The sequence below is a fragment of the Halichoeres trimaculatus genome, unplaced genomic scaffold (genome assembly GCF_033239565.1).
Source record: "Halichoeres trimaculatus isolate MK-OKI-2021-1 unplaced genomic scaffold, fHalTri1.1 fHalTri1_scaffold_12, whole genome shotgun sequence".
Taxonomy (NCBI): domain Eukaryota; kingdom Metazoa; phylum Chordata; class Actinopteri; order Labriformes; family Labridae; genus Halichoeres; species Halichoeres trimaculatus.
This window is the reverse complement of record NW_027437190.1, coordinates 7,485,390-7,508,504: the sequence shown is the minus strand read 5'-3', so window position 1 is coordinate 7,508,504 and position 23,115 is coordinate 7,485,390. Positions and strand designations below refer to the sequence as shown.

The following is a 23,115-nucleotide window of genomic DNA, read 5'->3' as shown; positions in this document are numbered from 1 at the left end:
AACCACACTTATTAAAAAATAAATAAATTACAGCAAGAAGCAGAGAAAACATTAAGAGCAAACCTGCTACAAGTACACAAAGATGCAAAGCCAAAAACATTTGAAGGAACTGTGAGGTCTATCTGTTTGGTGAAGATTGCATTTACAGCTTAGGCTGGATTTGGTAGTAGTTTACCAAGGAGAAAGACTTCATTTCCCATGAGCACCATTACCCATTGTCATAAAAATGTGACTTTTTTTATTTTACAGCAAATGAATGGAGAGTAGATTTTATTTTAACTCTACTTTTCTTTGTTCATGACAACTTTTTTACAGGATGCAAAGCGACACGTATTTATTTGACATTAGGTATTGGTTCACACTGCTGACGTTTTCTGGCCTATGTGGTATTTTCATTGGGATCTTGTAACTTGGTAAGTGTATTTGTGTAGTCTTGGAATTGTTAGTTACAGAATATAACTATTTATTTATTTGTTATTTATTTATTTAATTTAGAAATTACTGATTTCACTTAATATCATATAACTTTTGAAGTCCTCACAGAGCTTTTGAGAGCAGAAAACAACTGCAAAAGATAAACATTGCAAATCAAGACTTTCTTAACAACAGAAAATCTCCAGGTCTGTGAGACAAGAAGTGAAACCGCTTTATTACTGACAGGGCAGAGACACATGACACATTGTGAAACAACCATGTCTTTATGTTTACCATTAAAAAAAAAAAAAACTAACATCTTTGTATGATAATTTTTTTTTTGAGGACAGAAAGCTTTGCTAAAGTAAATGCTGCCAGGCACAGGTATGGATCTCTGTTTGCTGTGTAGCTAGTGCTACTACCTGGTATCAGGTTTTGAGAGCCCCTGGAGGAAAGTCAAAGAAAGTTCAGATGATTAAAATCCCCCCAAAATATTTCTTCACTCTGCTGCTATTTATTCTGTTAGAGACCTACAGGAAGTGTGTTCTGGACTCTCCCAGAGAGGATGAAGACCACACATTGTGGATAAAGAAGGAAAGAAGGAGGAAGGTCTAGGAGGAAGCAGTAGACCCAGGATACCAAACCTGACTGCACTGCTGAGTTCAGCCTCTTGATTAGAGGTTTAGCTAACAGTCTGCATGTTAGCTCTGTTAGCTGTTAGCAGGTAGTGCTAGCTCTGGCCAACTTGGAACAGCCTCACAAAGAAGCTACTAACATCTCCTGAGGTAAGGACAAAACAAGTGTTAGATTCAATTTTTTTCTTGTTTACTCTTCAAGAAGCTGTAAATGTTAGCATGTAAGGCTAACTAGCTTACTAGCTACACATAGCCTTCCTCCACTGAGCACATTTCAGCTAGAGTTCTGCTGCCTCAACATGCTAATTCTGGTCTTTAATGTGAGAAACAACCTCTGGGCTAATACCTTGACTGAAGATTTGTTTCTGTGGATTTTTTAATGACTGCATGTGTCTGTATCTGTCTGACTAAGAAAATATACCTTACAGTGTGGACATTTTCAACAATCATTCTGTTAATACTGTGAGCCGTGTGTCTTAGAAAAGGTTTTTTTTTCAACAGTTGTTTTGGTCATTGTGATATTGCCTGAGGTTTGTGATTTATGTGTTTTAATGATAGCTGTAATGTAGGAACAAATACCCCAGGCACAGGAGAGAAAATATGTCCAAGCAGCATCTTATAGACTATGGTCCAACCTCTTCCAATTAATAAGAGACCAGTGACAATAAATAAAGCCCAATGACAAAACCAGAGTCATCAAATTTGTAGTAAACGCAGATAATAGATATGCATGCAAAAGAAAACGGTGCTTTAATAGAGTTTTTAACTGTAGATCTATAATAGAAAATTGGACATTATACATTCTAATTGAATACCTGGTTAAAAATGCACCCAGCACACCCTTATAAATCATCTGGAATCAGTTTTTTTCAAACTCCTCTCTCCCTCTCACCCACTTTACAAACACACAGCAAGGCTTTTTCAGTCTCTGATAAGTGTTAATAAATTACCTGAATTTGAAAATTAATGGCTAGCCGCCTGCTTCAGGGAGATATCATTGTGTTTCATGAATATTTTGATTTTGTGATTAGATCAAAATGCAGTGAATTCCTAAACAGCTCCCATGCCCAAGCTCCACTGATCATAAACTCTTCGCTTCTTAAGAAAAAAATCCTTTCCATGCAAATGTGCTGATATGGAATAATTAGAATGCGTTTTGCCAGTATTTTTCTGCAGTAACATTTGCATGACTTTAGATCTCACCCGACTGATCAGCTCCAAGCTGAGGAGAAATGTATGTTTTTGTGCAGCTTCCCCAAAATTTACCTTGCCGAGCGAGATAATGGCTTATATTGTGATGTTAAAGAGGCTTGTATTTACAAAAAGAAACAAAGGCGAGGCGGTTGCCAGTCCTGGAGGACATTGATTAGCTCTTCCTGTCATTTCCTATTCACACCCTGTATCAGTGGCATTCCAGCTCATCTGCTTTTGTGCTTGATAGGGATCAAATAGATTTCTGCACTGTGCCTCTACGTTAACAGGTACAGGAATGGGATGAGGCAGAAGCACGAGCAGATGTTCAAACTTTGACTGAACGTTATATTAATGTGCTACCTCCATTTCTTCACATTAGACGCCCAAGTCTGCCTGAATCTCTGGGACTCTTGCACCTTTTTGGAAAGATACCGGGACAGGCTAAAACAAAAGGTATGAATTAATCATCTAATTTGGATTTTTGTTTATGTCAAACCAAAACATAATGGGAAGCATTCATATTCTGTTAGAATACCCTTCTTTCATTCTGGTGATGGCATTTTTACACTCTGCAAACAGGAAAGTGTGTGTAAAAAAACAACAACACACTGTATGTGAAGTTATGTGACTTCAGATCTTGTTAAGCCAAAGTGTGTCTTCATACAAAGAGTGAAGCTGATGCCTGCATGTGTGTTTGTGTGTATGTGTGTGCGTCTTTGTATGTGTGTCTAAGCATGTGTGTGTGTGTGCCCAGCAGCTGCACAGGGCCCCAGGGACAGGCCTGTGTAGATTGGGTCTCCTCAACCCACAGCTCATTAGTGGAGAGTGAAAGGAATCCACACAGATGGCTGTCAACGTTCAAAAAAGTCGGCTGCGTGAGACATGTCAATTGAGGTTTAAATTCCTTCTGCTCATTCTGTGACATTGCAGTATTCAAGCAATATTTGTTTATTCTCCCCAAAAAGTACAAAAACACGGAGGCTTGGTGACATCTGAAAATGTGTTTTCTAATGAGCGCTCAGACTACTGAACAGGAGCCTGCACTTGTCATTCATCACCACAAATTACTCGTTCTAACTTGACATGTTTTCAGTGCTACAGATGACGGGCTTGTCTGTTCTGCAAACACTGAGAATGGTCTGCGTTTAAACTAGAAATATGGCATTGAACAGTCCAGCAAGACAGCATGGAAAATCAATTAGATTGTTTACCTGTCAGAGTTGGAATGGGGGCCACACCATTGTTAGAGCCACTCATCATTTTCACTGCAGCACTGTCACCTGCTCCCCCCCTGTTATTCAATTAATGCAACTGAACACACAGTTGTGATACACAACTTTATACAGCAGGGCTTTATTTGACCGCGCTCATTAAATGCTACACTAAAAGTGAATGGAAATCTGCCCCTAACCTCATGAAAGTAAGAAGGTTTAAACGGACAAGATAAAAGCTCTTGAATATGTGAGATATTTTCAGCTGCGACCGCGGGCCAACGGGGAATAAAAATCACAGGGAAACCTGCTGCATTATTGTTATAATTTAAATTAAGCACTCGCTGTTATCCCAACACATCTGGTCATTAAATACAAAACCAAAGTGGCTGAACAAACATGTTTAGATGCTGTAATGCATGTTCTGCATTAGCACTAACATCACTGTACAGATCTTAAAGGTTACACTGAGAAAAACCTCCACTAACAACGGACCGCATGAAATCAGCTCCCAGTCCACACACACAGCCACAGCCTCACATTAAAGTGATACTCAAGGATGGAAGAAGTTGGGTCCTATCACAAGGTTTAGGGCAGAAACTACCGCTACAGCAGTGTTTTTGTACAGCAGAGGACCATATTTTACTTGACCAAAAACACAAATAAACGGACTCCCACTGAAAAAAATCTGATATCGGTCTGCATTCACGCTTTATTTAGAGAATTTTCAGCGCGTTACTTTCACACAAAAACACCGCTAAATAAGGCTCTAGTTCTCATCTTGTCTCTTCATCCTGGCAGACTACCTGTGTTTGTTTATATCTGGCACGCCGCGCGCGGACTGATACACTAAGCAGCGAGTGCCTCGTATACAGCTGTGGCTCTGCAGCGGAGGTAGCGCCGTTTTACGACACGATGAGAACTAGAGCCTTATTTAGCGGTGTTTTTGTGTGAAAGTAATGCGCTGAAAATTCTCTAAATAAAGCGTGAATGCAGACCGATATCAGATTTTTTCGGTCGGAGTCCGTTTATTTGTGTTTTTGGTCAAGTAAAATATGGCCCCGTCTGAGTGCAGAGGAAACCGGCAGAGGAGCAGGGAGGGGGTGTTTGGTGTGAGCGCTCTGGGCTTCTGCTGCACAAAATCACTGCTGTAGGGTTAATTTCTGCCCAAAACCTTGTGATAGGACCCAACTTGTTCCATCCCGGAGTATCACTTTAAAAGCAGCTCTTTAAGACACAGCGCTAACAACAGGTATGCTGACACAGCCAACTTGTAGAACAAACTGTCAGTGGATCAGGGGAGATTTCTAAAAAGTTGGTGCTGAAGAAGTCGACTTGCTCATTCACTGGAGTATGGATTAAAAGTTGCTCCGACCAGAGATGCTACTTTTCAGTAATTGTACATAACAGCAATCTGAACACCACTTGAGCTGACCTACTTATGGGGCTCAGAAACTTTTTATCCTGCAGCCAAGTCTAAAAATAACCCTGTGGCCAGTTTTAGATTCATCTCAATGGTAACCCTGACAGTTTTACAGAGTGCCAGTGACAGAGTCCTGTTAAGCAGCAGCAGCAATCTGCAACAGCTTAGACGCCGTCCACCGCATCACTTCACTCTCCTTTTTGCTCCTCGTGACACGTATCGTTTTACTCCAACATCAGGGCACTTTTAATGGTATTAGTTGCACTGAACATGCGCTTTCTGGAGCTAAATGCATTGAGTGTAATGTCAAAATTTCTGCAGCTAAAAGCTAAACATTTGTTGTGCTGTAAAATCACAGAGATCCCACTGTACTGTGAACGTCATACTATGCATTTCCTCATTTAGGTTTTGGAGCTTCATGCTAAAGATAAAAGAGAAGTAGCTCCCCTTTAATGGGTTATTGTAAACAGATTCTTCCAACAATCAGTTTCATGTCTGTGCAGAATCACATGAAGTTTTTGTTTTATATTTTTTGTGTTTGTCTCATTGTTTAGACTTCCTTTCTTGCCGTACACATCACTCCTTTAAGATGATTTGGAATTATAGGCTTTTCATACAGCACATATTATGTTGCTTGGTGGGACTCCATTAGGCTGAATCAAAGAGGACAGCAGCCTGCGTAGAGCCGCACAATAATGTGGCAGTCAGTGTTTCAGCAAATAAATAACAAATCCGCTGCTTACTGTACCACCCAATGCAAGCTAACTAATTAAAAGATCAAAAGAGGATGTCTTCCGAGCAGTTTGATGATGCTTTTGTGTTGAATTGTAACACTGGAGTCTCCAATACTTGGCCAAAATGAGTGAGATGCTATTAAGGATGTAGAGCAGCTAGCAGCCTCAGCTTAGCCATGCAAGAGGCGACCAAATCTGCTGCTGATGGAGAGGGTGCAATTAGGACCAAAGTTTTGTCCCTGAACTAAAAATGGCCTGTGGGGGGGACTAAACTGGATTTTTTTTGTTGTTGTTTTTTGAATCTACGGCCCCCTTCCCTCACCACCTCCTTTTTCTCCAGCATTCCTCCTCTCCTTTCAGAGCATCTTGGGAGCGCTGAGCTCAGACGGCGGGATTAGTCAAGGATCCATCTTGAGACGCAGATAATGTTTTAGCGCGCAGACTCCCCTGCTCTCTGCTGGCTTCTGCTTCACTGATTAAAACTCAAAACTCCACCAGAAATGGCTATTTGTTCTTGAGCTGTTTTCCCCCTCCCTTTGTTGAGCTGTTTTTGTCAGCCATCCCTCTAATTCAGCGCAATAACCAGTCACAAGTAGGTCAAGACAATGCTGCAGCCGACAGCTTCTCGGTCTCAGAGAGGACCAACTGCAACATGGAGGAGCCATCGGGCTGTTTAAATATGCCCTCTGGTCTTTTCCTCTCACACTCGCCAAATTGGGTAAAAGTAGGTGGTGCCGCTACAAGTTTTCTCCCGCTACAATGCAAACCAATTTCAGGGTTTGTTTGAAAAGCAGAGCCTTGCCTTACAAGAACAACTTTTTCTCCTTTCCCCCCAACACTCTGAGTAGCACAAGTTCAGAGGACAGTTCCCTCATTGCTTTTGAGAAACACACACCTTAACAGTTGTTCACTTGTAGTTAAGGGACCGTGTGTGTGCGCTCGCCGCCGTACCTGCCTGTCATTGTGAGTGACAGGGGAAGTGGGGGGGCGTTCGGCAGCCCAGCAGCTGGCTTCACACCTGCACAATTGCACACGCATTTCCATTTGGGACCATTGCGTTTCTTTCTTCTCCGTTAGCATGCACTGACACTTTACAAATAATTTACTTGTTTGCGCTTGTTTTGCTACTTACTTCTGGCAGTTTTGGTGGAAATAATTCATACTCAAAACAGCACACAGAGAGAGGAAACCAGCGGAAAAAGTCTGGAATGAAAAGTGCCTCGTCTCTACTCCTCATTATGTGAAATACTTAAGTAAAGCAATAAAGATAAGGCTCAGTCCATACATATAAAGTGGCAGGTTTTTGGCCTACACTGACATCCCTGTTTAGTCTCCATTTAAACTTTCACAATTACTTAAATCAAGCAAGCTGACATTTAAATATTAATAGTCTCCTCTTGCACACATTAAACAATTACATGTTTTGTGTGATTGTCAAGAGGGGTGAAAGAACGCCTCAATTTCCACTTTAACACACACACACTCACACACACACACACACAAATCGAATGCACATGCACAGAGGCAGGTCCAGAGCAAATTTAATTTAGAGACATTCTCTCCTTCCCTCCATATCCTGGGCTTTTAAGACACTGAAGTGACTGTTCTTCGCCCGTGTAAAAGAACCCCATTATCAAAGCATTAAGATATGATTAAACTGACATTTTCTTGAGAAAACGAAAAGAGTTGGGAATAAAGGGAAGGAGAGAACTACATATTCCAGATCTTATCAGGAGGAAGGGGGGTTGGAGGGTGTACATACTGATCTTTGAAGGAGCTTATTACAGAGAAAGCTAAGAAGACAAGCACAGCGGTGTACTGATCAGAGGTATGCAAGCCAAATGCACCTGCTAGATTTCACTATCATTCACAGAGTGTCAGTCAGAGCTGAGGCCCCTGACTGACGCTGCTGCACCCTGAGCCCTGCTGAGACCACACTGGGAAAATTATTCAGTAGCAAACGTCGTTTTACCCAGCGTGAAGTTAAAATGCTTAGAAAATTTCACATGAAGCATTTATTTAAAGAACAGTGTAGTTTTATTATTTCAATTTACTCAGGAAACTTACCAATACTAGCAGTGAGTGTGGATTTTCAAGCGTCTATCAGTTAGCTCAGTCTTGAACTCAGGCATAACTCATCTCTTTTTAAAGGTTTAAGATCATTTTAGGAGTTTTTAGCTTTTATTTGATTGGACAGTTTAATATTGACCAGAAATGTGGGGGATGATATGCACCAAATGGTGCTAGGATTTAGGACTTGATCATGAAACCATTGTGACAAAGACTGTAGTCCACTTGCTGAGCTTAGCCAGCAACCTAAATTATTAACAGAGTTCCCAATTTATCCAGTGCTAAATGTTAGAGTCTTTTTAGTGCAAAAATGTTGAATTCATTAAGCTCTAGTATTGGTAAATGGTAAATGGTAAATGGACCAGTACTTCTTTAGGGCTTTTCTTGTCTTTCTGATCACTCAAAGCACTTTACACAGCTGGTCTCAACCATCCACACCACACTCACACACTGATGGCAGAGAGTTAGGAACCATCAGTTTGATCTTAACCATCTGTACCCATCCCCACACAAATGACCAGCCATGGGAGCAATTTGGGGTTCAGTGTCTTGCTCAAGGACACTTCAGCATGTAGCTAAGTTACTTTTTGTCCATCAAATTAATTACATTAATAGTAAAATCTGTGCTAAATATAACTAGATGTGGGAATAACCATGTTAAAAATGGCAGCGCTGCTAAAGCCGTTATTTATTTATTTTCATTAACAGGTAATCTAATTAATGACTATATCAAACATTGCAACGCTATTACCGTTACTGGCAGTGAAATGTAAAGCGTTGTTATGTACTGATATCTAACAGTTCTGTCATCCAACCTGACTCACTCGTACAGTGAGTCAGAAGCTGCAAACTTTTTTTTCTCTTTTTTTTTTCCTGTGATTGTCCTTCTTTGGTGAAGTGATGATTGGCTTAAAACAGAGTACAATTTTATCATAAACCAATCAGTGCCCGAGTTCAGATAGGTGGATGTTGTTGTTAGAAACCTCAGTAAGCTGCACACAGCCACTCAAGAGAACTAGAAACAACAACACCGAGTCTGGAGCCGTCTGTTGAGTTAAACTGGTGTTTTCAGGATGTAAGTACAGACACTATATCATTGACGTATCATTGATGTAAAACGTAAAGTGTACATTTTGTCCCAGAACAAAACCTGCTCAAAAATCTAAATTCTTCTAAGGCACTCTTCTGCCAAGGTCTCTCAAAAAAGTAGTGCTACAGTTTCTTTCCCTAGTAACTAACTACATTTATGGAGGAGTAATTCAGTCACTAATTCAGTTACTTTTGGGGAAAAATAACCAGTAACTACAACTAATTACTTTTTAGAAGTAATTTTTCCCCAACACTGGATATACTGTGAGGGTAAATCTTGTGTTTAACAAGTAGCATGAGCTATGCTGCTTAGATTAGCATGTTACATTTTTAGCATGGTAGCTTATGGTTGTCCATGTTTCATGGCTCATTCTTACTTCCTGTTGAAATCCTAACATAAATGATACTTTTTTATTATTATTTTTAATAGTGTTTGGGTTTTTTCCTGCCTTCACCTAGACATGGGACAGTAGATGGAGCTAGAAGCAGTGAAATTTGAGTGATGACAGACATGTGACAGAGTCAAAGAGCAACAGTCCAACCTGTAGACTTCACATTGGGGATCATGACTTCTACTCATGGGACACTGACCTGAACCTGTGCACCTGGTTAACACATTTGATATTCCAAAAAGCCTTTACAAGTTTTTTTTAATGTTTTGTTGTTTTTAATGGTCTAGTATTTTTTTTTTCTTCTCTGCAAAAATGAAGCGACATGTTTTCATTACTGTTCCAACAACATTTTAAGGTTAATTTGTGGAACATACTGCTTTCTTTTAGATGACTAACAATGTTTTTGTAATTAATATCACAACCAAAATGATCCACCTCACACACTGACTACCTTACTAATTGTTTTTTGAATGTTAACTATATTTACAAAATCATTGTCAGTGTTTAAAATCAGACTCACTCTCTGAAGACCTTTGTATGTGTTTGTTAAGGAGTTTCCCTTACAGATCAAATTAATCCACTAAATGCTCATAGCGTAAGACACAGAAGGTCACAAAGTGTCTTCAATATGAGTGTGAAGAAAACATGATTTCTTCTAGAGACTGCTTGCTTCTGAAACTGGTCTTTTTGTTATGAAAAACATATTTGAAAAACAAGACCACATAAAAAAAGCGACTTGTTGTTAAATGACTTGTTAATATGGGTATCTTTTTTTACAGCGCTGACCAGGGAGAGCAAGCAGCACCCCCTTCTATTTGTCTGTCATCATCCCCACAGACAAAATAAAGCCCACAGTAGATATGGGGCTTGGGGGTGGCGTGCATGAATGTCAGGATTTTCTTCTGAGGCTTCCAACTGAAGCCGAGGTATGCTCAGCATGTGATGTGAAATCTGTGTAATTTTTTGAAAGGCATCACATAATCAGAAGGAGTCAAAAGCTTTCTGGCAGTAATTGCCTTTTGGCCACAGACAGAATGTACAACACTTTGCAATCTTTCCCTGCAGAGATTTCTAACAAATAAACCCAAGAATGAACTCTGTTCTGTGCTGCTGAAATTTGCATTCCTCTGTCTGTATTTACATATTAACTGAGTCACTGTGCTGAGGATTTTAAATCGTAATATAACTAATACGCTAACTACCAGGCATCAGATTCCTAAGCCTGAGAGTATAGCAGAGAGGAGAAAAGCTGTTTTAACTTTAACAGAAGACTGAGTGATTAAGAATGTATAAGACGTTTCTGCTTTTTTGATTTCTTCATCTGGAAGGAGGCAGAAATTGGAATCTTTATACACTGTACATCTTTCCACTTGATGTGGAGCCAGCTGCCATGTTGTGCGGGAAAACAAGCTACATACTGTCAAAAGATTTGAACTGAGATATAGCAGACACTTTGATTTATAGTCTGATCAGCTATCTTCTCTGAGAGCACTGACGATTTCTCTCCTTTAATTATCCCATCTCTTCCTGCAGAGATCTTTTTTTCTTAAATTCTTTTACACAACCTTTATTTATTTTTCCCTCTAAATACTTAAACTTTTCTTCCTGTTCCACATCCCGGCTCTCACACCCAGCAGATGCTCTCATCAGGGGTCTGGTTTGAACAGAATCGCCGTCCAACTGTCCCCAAAGAGCCGAATAAAGCGTGTAAGGGGAAGACTGTATCAACTATAAGTTATCAAAAAGGAATCAAGAGGGACATGAAACACAAGTCCCCCGTCTTCCTCCTTCCCCTGTTTTTTTAAACAGTTTGAAAAGAGGAAGAGGAGAGGAAGTGCTTGGTGTTACTGCAAGATCTGCAGAGTTGTTGCTGATTTCCACAGCTTCACTCAACATACTCCTGCTGAGTTAATAATTCTGACCTCTGCTTAATTAAAATAACAGACTATCCTCCACTGAGAAAAAAAAGCAATTTGAGAATTATTCCAACTAATCGCTAATTAAGATTTTGCAAAAACAACAAGAAACCTGTCAAGGAAGATGTTTCTATTTTTAGAGAATATTCCATGGAAGGAGCTGCTGTACGTCACACACTTACATCCAGGAGAAGTTACTGTTCCTCCTCTTAACAGTGCAGCGCTGTAGCTGCTCTGTGAAGCACCAGATATCAAGTTAAACTACAGCCTGTGATGCTGCACTTCAGTAACATCACATTAATGTAACGCAGAAACAAATCCCTTAAAAAAAGAGCCACCCAACAAAAATAGCATCACATTTACATGTGCCTATCAGAGATCTGTGGGGATCAGTGGGTGCTGTTTCCCTCTTTAAAAGAAAAGTCACTGGATTGCTTCATTAATTGCTCATTTTGTTGTGTCGCCCTTTTGACTGAAAAAGGTGAAAGGGGCCAGAAACAGTCAAAACCAAACGATTGTGCTGTAATAACTGCGTCCTCTCTCTAGTCTTGAATCTTGGCCCCTGCTGCCGTGAGGGCTGTAATTCTGCAGCAAGGAGTGTTAAGAGGATATCATTATCATGTGTTTCTGAGTAAGCTGCAGATTTGGTTAAATATAGTGGCGTTTTTTTGTTGTTTTTTTTTTTTGTTTCCTCTCCTTTTCAGTTTTGCATTAAAGCTGGGTCAAGCCGACCCCTCCCGTGGCATTTCTTTTCAAACACAACTGCCAAAGCGCCTCCTCTGCCGCAAATGTAGCCAATATCGATGCCATGCTAAAAAACTGATTGAAAAGAGACTTACATGTTTCAAAGCATGCTGGGAGCTGGGGGCCAGGCGGAAGCCCAAAGTATTAAAGCTGAGATAGTCATAAAAAAAAAAAGCCAGCATATGCCCACAAGCCTGACAGCCACCAATCAGAGCTGTGATTGTGAAGATTTATTATTTGTCATCATGATTGTCCATCTTTGTTGTTGTCTTTTACAATATGAAAATCCTCTGCTCTGATTGGCTGATTTAGGACAAAAAAACAGCATCTCCAGTTTATATGAAGGAGCTTCATTTTTACCTTTTTTGTCTTTTATGTGAATAAATCAAATTTCACAAATAAATCTCCACCACTCTGTCACTACCTCCAAAAAATTCAGGTAATTAGGTCACAGCTGTGAGACTATTTCCAACACTTCTGCTTCAAATTTCCTTGAAATAAAACAGATCTTGAAGGTCAGGTAGAAGACTAAAGACTTAAAGACATGACACTGCTTACTGAGTTAATTAATGACAGTGTGATTTCATGAATCCCATTTTATCTGGTGATATTCAAGGATCTCTTCTGAACAGAAGATTCGTGAAAAGAGATTTTAATTAGTCGAAACGAGCGAGTGAAAAGTGTCTTGATTTTTCCAACTGATATCAATAGTTTATCAGAAGATGACAGAGAAGAAAACCCCTCATTCATCCAAATCCCCAAAGAGTCCCATTGTTATCACAGTATACTGTTCGTCTCTAAATCTGAGAGCATAATAGAAATTCAGTGCTGAAGTGTGGGGCTGCGCACTACGTTTGCATATTTATTCAGCTGTCATATCTATCTGAGCAGATCATCAGAGGAGATAAACTAAAGAGATGAGGGAATAATGGCTCTAGCTGAGAGGCTGCCGAATGATACAAGCATATTCCTGAGAAACACCAGGAACTGGGTAAACAAAAATGTTCTCCACAAAGCCATGGAGTCCAAAAAGAGCTGCGCTTAATGATGCTGGTGATAATGAGGATGAAGATGCTGTGAATAAATTTGAATGATGGAAAGTTTGAAGGAGTAACAATGCAGTGAAGCTCTGTAACTAAATTCATCTCTTCCTGAAAAAAGGAAAAAAGAAAATGTGCATGCAGATTTTTATTTTTATTCTTTGAATAAATCCTAAATATAACACTGAGAGCATGCATTAAATGGCAGATTGATGTAGTGTGCAAACCCTGTTTGTGTGCGTGAAGTAATCGCTGCAGGAATTTAAAAAGAGACTTGGTAAAAGAGGCTTTAAACACTGGACAACCTTTGTGGAAATGTTCCTGAAAAGAACACAGACCCTGACATTTCGTGAAAGAAACCTAAGGTCAAGCCGCTGATACCTCTTGTGAAAAACCAAATTACACATTATCAGAGGAGCAGAGGCACACGCAGAAAATGTCCCCCCTCTGATTTACAATAGATACATGCAAATATCACTTTTTTAACAGGATACTCTGTATGTTGCACTTGTCGCAAAAATGACCTTTTATTTCATCGGCGCAACACTTCATAGACGCGCATCTACACGCGAGGGTATCACGGGAACCCTTCGTGTCATCGATCCCTTAATGCATATGTACACTACCCCGATGAGGACAGCATAGGACAGTTAATTGAACAATATCCAGAAAGTGACAAGAGGACAGCAGAGAGAAACTCCGCTCAATGGTGCCATCTAGTGCCTCCTCAGGACGCGCCGGGGCCGCGCTGCAGCACTCAGCGAGCTCTCCCCTGCTGCTGAGGAAGTTTGGATAACAATTATCTGTTGTATTTGCATTAATGTGATTGCTTTGTCTGCAGACTCATCTGACTGCAATTATAAAGAGTAGCATTAAAATACTAATTAATTAACTCAATTGTGGATAGATTGATTAATTCTAAACAAACATGAGATCGCAGCAAGCAAATGAGCTCTGGAGTGCCGATGCATCTGGGAGTGCTGCTGCAGAAGACATTTTGATTATCTGCAGACACATGTAGTTGCAAATCTTTTAATTAACACAAATAGATAGTGGGAGTGAGTCGGTCGTGCAACTATCCTGCTTGTTACTTGTAATCATAATTTGGTAAGTTTTAAAAAGAATAAAGATGTGTGAGTGTGGACTGTGGGTTTGAGACCTTTCAATTACTCCGAAGTTGGGTTTACGCAAATGTGTGGGAGTACGTGTGAGAGTGTGTGTGCGCGCGTATCCGTGATTGTGTGCGCGTGCGTATCAGCGTACGTGTGCGTGCGTTTGTGTAACGAAATGGGTCTTGACATGGAAAGTCATCACACAAAAAGAGATAATCAAATTATGATCAAAACAAAGCAGATGGTCACATAAATCATCCATTCACACGTTGGACTGCTGCCTCTGTTGCAGAACAATGACTCGCTGCCTATCAGTGCTAGAATCCAAACATAAAGGCTGTTGTGGACACAAAAGGTTCCTCTTCTATTTTACATCCAATCACAGATCGGATTTTTGAAAGTCTTTATCTCAGTTAAATTTCTAACTTTCATATTAAAGATCTCATTGCACCAAGTATTTCACAAATGCAGTCTAATTAGTAAAACGTGAAGAAGGAGAAAAGCATTCTGAAAAAAACAAAAACAAATATATATTTTTGTTTCTGTAAAATATTTTTCTTATTATCAGAGCATTTCTATTAATTTGAGAATTCTCCCCCTGAAAAAAAAAAACTTCTCATTTTTCCACATTTCCATCACTGCATAAACGCATGCAAGCACCTCCTGTATCCATAATAATCTGAACCCAAACTAGATTTAAAAGGAGCAGTCAGTCACAGCTGCCTTTCTCAGTGTGCTGTCAGCATCTACACATGCAGAAAAGCCTAATCAGAGAGATACCAGTAAAGTGCATGTAATACTTTAGAGATTTAATGCAGTTTTTAATTGGATAGAGGCCCATTATTTTTCAATACAGAAGGGGCACTGAGGCACATAAAGCTCTTGAATATTTTTGCAAATCGTGTTCAACAGCATAATGATTAACCATGGCACTAAATTTGCCTCACAAAATGAAAAGCAAACTTCATGCAAGGCGTAATTTAATTGTTTCCCTTCACATTTTCTGCCTCCCATTGTTGAAAGCTTAACATTTTTAGAGTCTGCTTAACAGCTGCCTTGTGATGCTTGAGCTGCAACAATGTGACTGACAAACGTTTTGAAGTGCAGTGCAGACTTCCCAGTGTCTTCGCAGGCCAAGAGTCAGGGAATCTTACATCATTGTGTCTTATTGGGACTCTTATTTCATGTGTATTTATTTTTCACTTAAAGACTGAAAACCACTGTTGAATATATCATTCATTTAACCTCAAAGTGAGACTGTCACAGATCTGCTTTTTCAGAATTTCATGCACTGTGATCATAATGTCTTCTTTATTAGTATGTGCAACATTAAATATGATGTAAACAACCTGAATTTTTTTTATGAGATATTCTGACAAATATCCTGACCTCATATTTTCACTGTAATTAGTGTTTCTTCCTACTCAACCATAATTAACCATAAAATTAATATTGATGAGCTTCAATTTTCTCTACACAAATGTTTCAAATACATGTTCTTGTTTCATTTTTGTGCAATAAAAAATATATATTTTAACAGTCCAAACAAGCGAGTCACATTTCTGGGAACCTGAGGGAAACACTGCCATCTGGGCTTCTGTTGCTGGTAATGCAATCTGTCACCATTCTTTGTGTGTGTGTGAATACATGAAAATTCAGAAATGAGGAACACAAGAATCATCTCATAGTTAGATGACTGTACTCCAGGAGGATTTAATGCACTGTGTACATAAAGGTACATTGTTTTAAAACAGGGGGTTCCTCCTGCACAGTGTGACATGTGTACAGTTTTAAATCTGATGCGAGCATAAAGAAAGAAGTTTCAGGCTTGTTAATGTTGCAGCACGTTCACACAGACTTGGGATTCACTCATCAGCGTGTTGTTTAAACACTGAGGGTCTTTACCTGTTTACTTCCACAACAGATGCTGACGACCAAGATGGCGTTCAGGGCCTCTCATGCTCTTTAATTTTGGTTTTGTTGCTTGTTTAAATCAGGGCTTCTCAAACTTTTTTAGACCATGGACCTTTTCAGGTTAGACATTATTCCAAGGACCCCCCCCTCATTAAGAATGATTAGTTTAATATGAATACAAATTAATAATGTACTATCTAGTATTTTGCAACAATAGAATCAGGCTACATCTATACTTTTCAATTAATTTATTTTGTTATCTTCGAGGAAATGTTACCTCTGAGGCAGTGGTGTGCATTGCGGGGGGGGGCAATCACCCTCTTATGGCCCAATTGTCTAAAAAAAAAAACCCACACCCTCTAAAGTTACCTTAAGACACACTTAACTGCCCCCTTGAGTAGGGATGGGTACCTTTTACATCTGAAACGACACGGTACCAATACCTGGTACCTGGCAATCCATACTGGTACTCAACGGTACCAATTTTTGGTACTTTTTGGAGTTCATCTGGTAAAAAATATCAAATTGTTTATTAATAAGATCTCCTTTTTTCAATTTAACATATCTATTCTTCAGTATATAACCTTACAATGCTGTGTTCATGTCCAGCATGGAAAATAAACTACTCTTCCAGTCCCTCACAGTCACAAGGATGTGTTTAGCTACCTAAACATGGTACCTTTGGATTTTACGTGGACCAGTATCCAGTAGTTTTGACAATATTCGGTTGATAACTAAAAAAAAGTACCTAACTCGATACCCATCCCTTCTCTTGAGTGGTTATAATGTGATAAACTGCCCTCTTGAGTGGCAAAAAAATACGCTATATGTGTCTTTTTTTCTTCCTCCTCTTTTTGCCCCTGCCCTTTAAAAAGTCTGTGCACGCCACTGCATCAAGGTTTTTATTAGGTTTTTTTTATTTTTTGTTTTTTTGTTGTTTCTATTGTTGTGCATGATGATGTGATAAACATGTCACGATCACGATTTACACAAAACTAAATTGGGCAGGGGTATTAGAAGAAACAGCAGATTTTATTGTACAAGACACCCCAGTTTGTTGTTGTGCTTTTTGAATGATATAGCAGAGCATTACAATTGTTTTTAAATTATTCTGTGGACCCCCTAGCTATGGTTCTCCTGGGGGTCCTGAAACCCCACTTTGAGAAAAACTGGTTTAAACAACACCTTTTTGATCAACACTTCTGGTGAGGGGGGTTCTTCCTATATTTTTGGCAGTAGAAATCTTCCTATGGAGAGGGGAGTAAATTAAATTCAGTTGAATGTAAATTCAGATATATGTGCAGCAGCTTAAACCCACAGTGTTCCTCCTGACCCATTTTCATAAGTAGCTCCACTTTGATTTCTTTTTGCAGTGTGTCCTTGGCCTCCCTGTATAGATAATTGTGTTATACACTTTTCTTTAATTCAGTTACACAAGAGAGTACACAGAATGAAAATAGAGTGTCTTCTTTTTTGACGAAAAAGATGAGTGAGTCTGACAAGGTTAGATTGAAATAAAATCTAATTAGATAAAAGATATAAAAAAAATATGAGGGATTTCTTTTAGTTTCCCAAAATGATCATAACAGCACCAAAAAAGACAAAACGACTGATTTTTGAGCTGACTTTCTCCCTTTCCCATCTCTAACCCACATTTACTGTAGCTGCAGAGTAATGTTTGAAGTTTAGCCCCAACCCAGCAAACAAGCTCCTTTCTGCCTGAGCAGCGAGCGCTGATAATCTGTCTGAGCGTGATCTTATGTCACTTGTTTGTGCATGCTATGCCCTTCTAATGCCGGCGTTTCACCATGTCAACACTCGGAGCTGTGCTCGCCCGACGTGAATGCAGTCAAAAAAAGAGAAGTGACATCTGTGTTGGTTTGTAGTGCTGTAGAGGAAATAAAATGATAACAACAGCTCCCTCTAAATCCAGCAGAATGGCAACTTTCCTCATTCAGCAACACAGAGACTTTTGAGGAGATGCCATTGCTGCCTCATTGGTTTTTCACTCCCTCTGATTACTCCTCTCATCTTATGTAAATCCTCTTAAGTCACATGTTATTGTTTATTGCAACTGTGAAGGTTAGGTGTTCCTAAGCCCTGTGCTCGCGCTTATCTCACCAGCGCATGCATCTTTGTCTCTCCAATGTGTCTTGTTTTCCTAATACACTAATGGATGAGAAAAGTTGTCTGGACTGATGCAGTGCAGACAACCAATCCACTGCAGTAAAATGCTAATCTCTCCCAGTGGCTAACAACTCTTCATGAAAGAGAGGCAGTTTCATGCTCCGGGGATATCACAGCATTATCAGAAGCCTGCCGCATTCAGAGTCTTTTTAAATAGTAAATATAAACAATTCCTGAGCACACAATTACATTTTGGACCAGTCAGCTTCCCTGCCTTCACACGGAAACTCGTGTTTGGATTCTGGGACCTGGATCTGGTTTAGGTGTTCAGATTAGGTTCTGAAGATTTTCAATCAAGCAGAAAATCTGAGGGAGGAGGGCGCTGCACCAAAGCAGGATGAAGGCCTCTTCAATAGATCACAGTGTTAGTTCTACCTGGCTTTTCTACTGCTGCCATGGTACAGCGTCTGCTTTGAACAGAGTGATGAAAACAAAGGTGCAAAGTGTGAAAGCTGGAGAGGGATAGTAGGATTGGAAAATCAATGTTACACCTCTGGTTTAGTTTTTCTGTGGCTTCTGTTTGTAGCAGACGAGAAGGAGGTCAAATGATGAGTGGAGGAGAGATCACTGGGTTATTCATGAGCAGGTCAGTAATGACTTTGACTTTTTCCCAGTGCAAAACACTTTGACTGAAAACAAACTTAGAGACTGTGATTATATAGTACTAGGGATGGGTACCAAGTTTGGCATTTTTATAGGTACCGACCAAATTCTGTCAAAAGAACCGGGTACCGATTCATGTAAAATCAAAATGTACTATGTTTAGGTACCTAAATGCATCCTTGTGACTGTAGGGCAGTGGAAGAGTAGGTGATTTTCCATGCTGTACATGAACACTGTGTTGGCAGGCTATATATTAAAGAACAAATATGTTACATTGAAAAAATAAATCATATTTTGATTAAACAAATTAGTATTTTTCCCAGATAAACACAAAAAAGTACCGAAAAATTGGTACCATTGAGTACCGGTACCTATTGCCAAGTACCTGGCATCGGTACCATATCGTTTCAAATGTGAAAGGTACCCATTCCTATAGACTAATCCTATGGCTGATTAGCGGGCGCCGCCATCGTGGCTGGCCGCCATTAATGCGGTGGAACAGCGGTATCTACTACCACCCGCTGGCTGTGAGAGCTATAGAGATGTTGGTAATAAAAACGTTGCAGAACCACAAGAGTACTGAAATCAGAGGGACATAAGGCTTAAGTTATGTTTTACAGATGAATGATTTTGCCCATGTGAAATATTTATTTAAAAAATAACGTAAAAAATTTGAATTTAGGTCCAGAGTTCACGCTTGACTCTATATGCGACCAACCTCCAGAATTTACTCATACCACTTGCGGTTATAACCAGCCTTTAACAGCAACAAAACAGCCTGAAACACAAACGCTCATCTAGTATCATGTCTTACAAGAGCAACGATGAAGCCACACACTTTAGTGGTCCTACAAAATACTACCTGAGTTAAAGAAACGAAAAAGCCGAACCCAACTTCAACCTGAGCTGACGATCGTGTTATCACACTGCAGCCCGTCTTTAACTACACTACGGGATCTCGAAAGTGACTGGAAAAAGTCACTACTCCATCTATTTGCTTTCAAGTTGGATAGAAAAAGTAAAAAAAGTATGACTAGCTGCCTCTTGTTTACATTTTGATGCATTTCATACAGTAAACAATCAGTACCTTCAGTAAACTCCCAGTTAGCTTCTTAGCTTCTTTTTTCTATCATGAGCAGCTCACAGCTACGTTTCCACAACACAAAACACCAACAAACACTCTGCAGGATGTCGCAAAACTTTGAATGAACTATTTCGCTCACCCATTGATGACTTAAGTCCTCAAAGTCTGATAAATCCAGCTGCAACCGCTGTTCACCTTAAACTTTGACATCCAGCCGTCCTGCTATCCTCGCCATAAAAGTTAAGTAATGTCCTCCGTTTGTTGAAAGTTACCTGCGGTCCCCCGGTTATTGATAGTTAACTGCTGTCCTTTGTTGTTTATTTCTCCATCAGATGAGCTGAAGTTACGTCTTAGTGCTGTGAGCCTGCACATGCTAACCAGCTAAGTCTTCGTATTTAGCTCATGAATATTCAACTAGCCATGTGCTGCTTGGGAACAAGCAGGATACCCTAGTTTGAGCCTTCACAAGTTACTTAAGTCCAATTTAAGCACTTTTGAATTTTTGAAAATCGGTTATCAGTACCCCAACTTTGAGAAGTTTTTTTGAGAGGTTTCCCACAGGAGTTGAACTTCAAACTTTTAGTACATGTTATAAGACACCTTTAGAAACACATTGGTGAAGAAATTTCTTGGTAACGATTTAGTTCCCAGATTTGTCAAATATCGGATAAAATGCCCTTACTAGGAGCGTTTTCCAACGCAGTAATGGCGACTCGTCACCTCGCGAGGTTCTCAGGATTGGTCTATACATCCGGGTATTTCTCGCAAACACAATCTTTTCATACTATTTAATGTGAACACACTACATACTATTTTTGACGTCACACTAAGTATGAGTAGTATGTTAGTATGCCATTTCGGGGACAGCCTGAGCCTGTTTTCGAATTCGCCTACTACATACTACTTTCATAAGCAGTATGTAGTATGACTGTTCAGTTGGGTTAATTTTTGTAGTATGCTACGCTGGTCTTCAGTTCAAAGAAAACAGAAGTTGGCTACGGCTGACTTTTTTTCCCCTAAAAACTTTATTGAAAATGTACAAAATAAACAAACCACGAGTAACTTATTTGCAAATATATAATCAGAGAGAGCATTTTATATTAACTTTCAGTGGTGGAGATGATGAGGATTTAAAGATTAAAAAGAAATGGCTCTCACATTTATATTCCTCTGCTACTCCAGTTGTTGTTGCTCTGCTCTTGGCCATTTTCATTTCTGATATGGGACCAGGCGCGTTGCATTATGGGTAACAGTAGGCGAAGCAGACTGGTCCGATGCATACTGTGGATTTTTCCCGATTCAGTACGTCATCCGGGTGTTTTTCTCATACTACATCTCTGACATTTGTTCGCATACTGCATACTGCATACTGCATACTACATTTTGGTCGAATCAGTAGGCACTGCTAGTATAGTGTGCGAATTCGAAAACAGCCTGTGTCTTTGGTTCTTAAATGCCAAGCTAAATGACAGGGGTTGATTCTGATTGGCTGACATAGGTTTAAGTTATAAGGTTACTTCAGCTTTTATCTGTAAATCGACGTGTATTTTTCATTTTTGTTCGTGCCATGTACTTAGAACTTTCAATAATTTCAAACTAACAATTGCTTGATCATAATTTGTAATGCTGCTCAGGAGAGCTCCATGATGACATGCAGGTTATGTGAGAAGTGGAAATGTGTTGTCCCAATTTTGCCATCTATAAGAATAGTGTATCAGACACAGGGGGGCATTTATACAGCATCCAAAAACACCTCATCATAGTTGCCACTTTGGACAGGAACATGAAAAAGAGTCAGTATCTACCCGTTCAACAATAAGACATACAGGATGCAATCTGAATGTAAACTCAGACAACACCTAACAGGACTCTGTGAAAGTTGTAAGACGGCAGAAACAGTATAACATGTTCTCGTTGAGTGTACTCAACATGTAAAAGGAAGACAACAGGTGATATACCAGCTTGTTAAGGAAAACTTGGTTCTTCTCCTTGGGTCAGCAGCAGACAAAAAATATGAGCTGTTAATGATTTACTTGAGGGAGACTGGTTTAATGTGCAGAATTTAACCTTGGAATTTTGGATGTGTGTGCATATATACATATGTGTGTGTGTGTGTATGTATGTGTGTGTATAATTTTTGTTGATATTATTATTTACTCCACAATTTCCTGTGTCACACTCCAATCCTACAGGTGGCGGCAATACACCTTAAGCTAGCTGTCAACGGCTAATAAAAGAAGAAGAAGAAGAAGAAGAAGAAGAAGAAGAAGAAGAAGAAGAAGAAGAAGAAGAAGACAACTCAGAAAAAGACCTCAGCGTTTTGTTTTCTTTTTCGTCTTTGACTGTGTGAAGAGATGTCCAGATTTCAGGATCTTAAAGATTTATACCAGCGGCGGCTGCTCACTGCATTTATGAGATATGGATGAGCAAAGAACAACGCCAGCGTACGAAGAGGAGCTCCAACACCAGAGAGAACTACTGGAGGAAAGAGAAAACATCTCTAGCACTGTTTATAATCATGCTTATTCAGGTGCAGCCAGGGCTTAGGTTATAAAGAGGCCTGGCTGCTCCCAGGTCGTTTTTCTCTCTGAAGATGGAAAGAAGGTTGTATTCACTGTATCAGGGACTAACCCTAACCTTAACCTTCCAATAAAATAAGGAGAAGGTGTGAGGTGTGCACCTCAAAAAGAAAAATGTAAATCATTTGCTCCAAATATGAAAAGCCTGCCTGCAAGGCCCACTATGAAGTGGTCTGCAAGACCTGCTGCCCCTGAGCGCGCACACACACATGCAAAAGCACACTCATACACATCTAACGGGGGTTTCAAGGGTTAAAATTCTAAATCAATCACTGCACAAAAAACTAGAAATGAATTTTAATCAGTGTTGCTGTTAATAAAATCTTAGACTGTATTATTATTACGTAAGAATTATTGATGGCACTGAGAATATTTAAAAATGTAAACTTTGAGGGTTTTTTCCAACAGGTGCATTGTGTAAACAAATCGGCCTTTGAAGGGTTAAAAACAAAAAGTTGTAAATATTTCATACTTAATGACAAGCACAGATGTTTGATAACTTTATGCAGTAAAAGTAGCAAAAAACATACATAATAATAATAATAATAAAAAAATCTGGATCACTCTGTAGGTGGGCCTTTTTTTGGACAATCATGAAGAAAGTGTGATGTTATTTTACAGGCCAGAGAGTTAAATAAGTCTGACCAGTTAATATTGTCAGCCGAGATTGTCTCATACCACAAAAGCTCACACACGGCTCTTATTTAATGCCAGGGGCTAGCTAGCATAGATTCTGTTTCACTGTTGACAGACTAACTAGAAAACCATGAAAGC

The 23,115-nt window shown here is 39.5% G+C and overlaps 1 long non-coding RNA gene across 2 annotated transcripts; it reads left to right on the top strand.

Annotated features, from left to right (window-relative positions):
* The first annotated feature begins 966 nt into the window (after window positions 1–966).
* LOC141800290 (uncharacterized) lies at window positions 967–22,073 on the top strand. Of its 2 annotated transcripts, none has more exons than XR_012599323.1 (3): window positions 967–1,199; window positions 2,623–2,696; window positions 21,955–22,073. It is a non-coding gene; the product is annotated as an uncharacterized LOC141800290 (long non-coding RNA). The 2 variants fall into 2 exon arrangements; XR_012599322.1 differs by lacking the exon at window positions 21,955–22,073 and adding an exon at window positions 9,942–10,040.
* The last annotated feature ends 1,042 nt before the right edge of the window (window positions 22,074–23,115 follow it).